The sequence below is a fragment of the Pan paniscus genome, chromosome 11 (genome assembly GCF_029289425.2).
Source record: "Pan paniscus chromosome 11, NHGRI_mPanPan1-v2.0_pri, whole genome shotgun sequence".
Taxonomy (NCBI): Eukaryota; Metazoa; Chordata; class Mammalia; order Primates; family Hominidae; genus Pan; species Pan paniscus.
The window spans coordinates 4,435,689-4,441,211 of NC_073260.2; positions in this window are offsets into that span (position 1 = coordinate 4,435,689).

Here is a 5,523-nt window from a genome sequence, read left to right on the forward strand (position 1 = left end):
TCGAACCAGGAGGAGAATGCAGGTTTCTCCTCTCCTCGCCTGGGCCACCTCTTTGTAAAGATAAGAAACAGCAGCTATTTTAACAGGCAATCTTAATATCTCAGGGCTGATACACAATGCAAGTTTGTTTCTTGCCCAGGTCATGGTCCAGGGCAGGGCATGGTGACAAGAATCACTCCTGCAGTGATTTAAAAAACCAGATTTCTTCTGGGCATCTTCTTTCCTGAGATAGAAATTTGGCTCATATTTCATTCAGATTTGATGCACTTCTTTGCTAATTTATCCCCATGCCTCCCTGTATCTCTCATCTTAAGGAAGTCTTTCTTAAAGTTTTCAGGCTTGGACAGGAAGGATCTTTACTACAATTTTGAGTCACTCTGTTCAAAACAACGTATTCCATTGATCCTTCTTACCCTAGTGCTTTTAAAACCTCATCTCTTACTGTTTGGAGTCTAACAATGTTCAGGCATTTTCCAACTCTGCGAGATTTCCAATTCCTAGTCTCTTTAATCCATTTTTTTTCCTGCTTGCTAATTTCTTTTCTAAACTCTTCTTTCTCTTGTAACACCTAGTCAGACAGCCAATAAAAATAAACACACACTGAAAATTCTGTTTTTCAAGTTGCTCCCCTGGGGCTAGAAGAGATGTTCCAAGGAACTGCCTTCCAAGTTATTGAAGGCAACATGTTCATCAAACAAAACTCTGCAGCCCTCCACCCACCATGTGGCTGCTAGGCCAGTGCCTTGGATTTTAGGTGTCTGTTGCCACGCTCTTGCACTTCTGGTACCAATCTCTGCATGAGTCAGTGTAAGTACCGATAGCTGCTATAACAAACAGCCCCTCAGGATCACAGTGTCATCATTTCCCCTTGTGCTGCAATGCAGGGCCCATGCAGTGCAATGCAGGTTTACAGAGGGCTTTGGGGTTCCTCACCAGGACATGGGACAGAAGGTTTGGGGGGCCAGTTTAGAAAGGGGTCTGCATAATCTCTGTGAACATCCCATTGACTAAATCTCCATCATATAGTCTCATCTAACTGCAAGAGAGGTTTAGAAAAGCAGCCTTCTTGTACCCTCAGGAGGGGGAAAAACAGGCTTAGTGAACATATAACATTATGTCTGTCTCAATGCCACAAGGCATACCTTTTATAAACAATAATGAGAAATTCTCCTGGAGTGATGGGAGCACGTACGGTAACAATGCAGCCATCTTCCCCATGGGTTTGCCATTTGTGTATGGATTGGAATGTGAATTGTCTGTATTTGCACTTAAATCTGGACGTCCACCTGATGCAGGGTAGGTGAGCCCCAAATTGGGGCTCAGCGCAGGAGGGTTCTTGGCTTCACCCAGGAAAGAATTCAAGGGTGAGCTGGTGGCATCAAACAGCAACTTCTATTGAAGTGGCCGTGTACAGCAGTAGCCGAGGTACTCTCCTTGCAGAGCAGGGCTCCCCATAGGCAGTGTGCCCAGAGCAGCAGCTCAGAGGCAGTTCTGCAGACATACTTATACCCACTTTTAGCTATATGCAAATTAAAGGTGGTTTATACAGAAATTTCTAGGAAAAGAGTGGTGACTTCTGGGTCATCAAGTCATTGCCATGGAAAGGGGTGGTAACTTCTGGGTGTTGCCATGGGCAATGGTAAACTGACATGGCACATGGGTGGGTGTGTCTTATTGAAAGCTGCTTTCACCTCGGCCCTGTTTCAGCTAATCCTCAATCTGATCCAGTGTCCAAGTCCCTGCCTCCAGAGTCACGTCCCGCCTCCTAACTCTCTCTCAGGTCAGACAGGCAGTGAGAAAGTAACTGGGGAGTTCTGGCTCCTATAAGGATTCAGGAGAACTTCAGGCTGAGCCTGGAAGAAAGAAACAGGACAGGACTCACTGGAGCCACTGCTTTGAGTCTTCCATTTAGGCCGTTTGTCTGATGCTATTGGAAAAGTCCTCGTTCTCCTGGTGAGAGGGCAGGCTCCTTCACAGCAGGAATTCACTGCCTTGTACTCCAGAGAGGGCTGTGCACCCAGCAGATGTTCCATGGGGGTAGTGGGAGAAGGGCTTGGCTTAGTCTTTCTTCACTAAGTGATTAGTGTCATTCTAGTGAAGAAAAGAGAAGGTGAAGGTCAGTGGGGCAGGTGTCCTGAACTCTGTGTCTTCCTGACTTTGAGGATAGGGCATGCAGTGTTTTGGGGATTTTTTTTTTTTTTTCTTGAGATGGAGTCTTGCTCTGTCACCCAGGCTGGAGTGCAGTGGCGCAATCTCGGCTCACTGCAAGCTCCGCCTCCCAGGTTCACGCCATTCTTCTGCCTCAGCCTCCCGAGTAGCTTGGACTACAGGCACCCGCCACCACATCCAGCTAATTTTTGTGTGTATTTTTTTAGTAGAGAAGGGATTTCACCATGTTAGCCAGGATGGTCTCGATCTCCTGACCTCGTGATCTACCCGCCTCAGCCTCCCAAAGTGCTGGGATTACAGGCATGAGCCACCGTGCCCAGTGGTTTTGGGGATTTTTTTACCTGTTGCATCTGACTGGGGCCACTGAGACTCCTCTTAGGACAACCAGCCATGCTGGTGGCTAGGGCTTTTCCAGGAGATGGATTCTCAGTGCTAAAACTGGGCAGGCCCAGGCTCACTGGCACAAGTTGGCCACCCCACTCTTTCTGACTACAGGCTACTGGGAGAGGAAAGAAGCCTAGGATGCAGAGGAATAAAGGGACAAGAACAGACACCCAGAGAGGCTAGGGACAAAGAGATGCGAGGGGCCCTGAGTGCCCAGGAGCCTGGAACAGTGATGTCCTCCTAGCGTGGGGTCACTTCCCAAAATGCACAGTTCATGCTCTGCAGCAGGCCATGTTTTCTGCCTGTTACTCCCCGCTTGCCTTCGGCCACTTCCCAGAATGCTCTTTCCAGCTCTCCACTCCCATTCCCCAGCAGTGTTTCCATCTTGGTTGCTGTAAAGTGCAAAACTCAGAACCCAGGGCACAGGTGTGGAGTGACCTATGCAGAGGCGAGTGTGGCATCTTCCTTGTTCTAGATGTCAGGCCTTTGTGAATGCAGCCTAAAACCACATCCTACCTTTGGTGAGCAACATTACACTCTGCCTAGAGCCAGCTGAGCCTGGAATCCACAAGACGGCCCTTTCCCAGTTCTTTTTTTATAAATTGCACTTAAGGCATGGAGTCATTGGAAGAACTCAGAAACCCATGGTGAGGGGTAGGGAAGGGGCAGAGGACACGGGAGTTTGGGTCAATGGAGGCAAGAACACCTGGTTTCAGGGTTTGGGTGCCTATCAGTCACAGCTCCCAACAATCAGCTTATTGGAGGGAGACAGTGTCCCTCAGGCCAGGAGAGAGAGAAGAGAGCCAGTTCTCCCTCAAGCAGATTCTGAAGGCAATAAAGACAGACAGCCTGGCCTCTGCTCTGACCCCAGGGAGCCCGCCCTGGCTAGTGTGGGCAGCAGGTGAGGGAGGCCTTTGCTGGAGCCTGGCCCACAGCAGGTGGCTCCATCCTCCTCTCCCAGGTCTGGATACACAACAGAGTCAATCCCTGCCCGCCACCCCTATGCCAAGGCACAGCTCCCAACACCCTCAACAGAACAGCCTGGACTCTCAGCCCAAGGAGACAGGCAGGTGACGGGAGTTGTGGGGGGCAGGCCAGGCAGGGCTAGGCAGGGCTGGAGCCCACAACAAAGACCTATAGCCAAGGGCTCCTGCGCCCAGGGAAAGGCCCTAATAGAAGGGGAGGCCTCACGGGCAAGGGCTGTCAGCTGGGCAGGGGGTGCCGTAGGAGGAGGACTGGCAGCTGGGCCAGGTGTGTGATGCTGTGCTACGCTTCCTAGCCCTTCAGCACATTGCAAACCCAGTGTGGGAGCACATTCTTCTTACTCCCCGGGGCCTTCAAATCCACCCTGCCATCCCATGTTACATGAGAAGGAAGATTCAGAGAGGTCAGGTCACAGATCAAGGCCACACAGCCCAGGTCTGTGAGGGCAAAATGCCACTGCACTTCACAGCTGAAATGAAGAGACTTTGCTTTTGAAGAGGCAAGTTCTACTCTGAGACCCTGCCTGGGAGCACAAGCCACACATAGTGCCACGTGGCCAATGTCTCCATAAACACGTACAGGCAGCTGAACAGGACCAGGTACCAAAGGGCCCCAGGCAGGGCCACTGACCCCAAGGCCAGGAGGCCTCACAGAGCCCCATGCTCGGTCAGTTCCTCCTGAAGACTGGACAGGAAGAGGGGGTGGGGATCCGGCTGCAGCAAATCCATCGCCCAAGGGCTGAGAGCCCAAGGGCAGGATGGAAGGGTCCTAGGGTTCCACAGAGCACCCGCTACTGCTCGGAAGGCAGAGCACAGGGAAGACAAAACCAGAAAGCACATCAGATTCTGGAGAGGTGAAGGCGAGTGAGAATGAGGTCTGGAAAAGGTGTAGCAGGGGCAGCGTGGAGAATGAGGATCCCAGGGAAGGGTCAAGTTGTGCTCCCATTCCCAGAGAGCATCACACCTTCATGGGGAGAGTCCTCAGAGGTGGAGGACTGCCCTGGGCCTAGATTTGTTAAATGGCCCTCTCTCCTGCAGAGGAGCTTTCTGAGTACACTGCTTCACCTTCCTGATACATGGGGTTCCAGCCCTGCAGGGCGGGCTCCTTTCTCATCCTAAGGACGGGGACTTCCTGATGTTGCAACCACCCAGTGGGTTCAGCTTGCCTGCTGCCCAGACAGAGCCAATTTATCAAGACAGGAGAATTGCAATAGAGAAAGAGTAATTTACGCAGAGCCGCCGTGCAGGATACTGGACTAGAGTTTCATTATTACCAAATCAGTCTACCCGAGCATTCAGGGATCAGAGTGTTTAAGGACAACTTGGTGAGTTGGGGGGGAAGCGAATGAGCCAGGAGTGCTGATTGGTCAGGGTTGGGGGGAAGCCAAAGAGCTGGACATACTGATTGGTCAGAGATGAAATCACAGGGAGTCAGAATTGTCTTCTTGCACTGAGTCAGTTCCTAGGTGGGGGTCACAAGATCAGACGAGCCAGTTTATTGAGCTGGGTGGTGCCAGCTGATCCATCAAGTGCAGGGTCTGCAAAATATCCCAAGTACTGACTTCAGGAGCAGTTGAGAGAGGGTCAGAATCGTGTAGCCTTCAGCTGCATGACTCCTAAACCATAATTTCTAATCTTGTGGCTAATTTGTTTGTCCTACAAAAGGAGTCTAGTCCTCAGGCAAGAAGGAGGTTTTGGGAAAGGGCTATTATCATCTTTGTTGTAAACTATAAACTAAGTTCCTCCCAAAGTTAGTTCAGCCTATGCCTAGGAATGAACAAGCACAGCTTGGAGGTTAGAAGCAAGATGGAGTTGGTTAAGTCAGATCTCTTTCATTGTCTCAGTCATAATTTTACAGTGGCGGTTTCAATGTCAGTTACTCCAGCCAAAGCAAGGCTTCACAGCTTTGGGGAAAATAAGCATCCTTATCCAGACCCCAAGAGAGGGTTCTTGGACCTCTCACAAGAAAGCATTTGGGGCGAGTTCA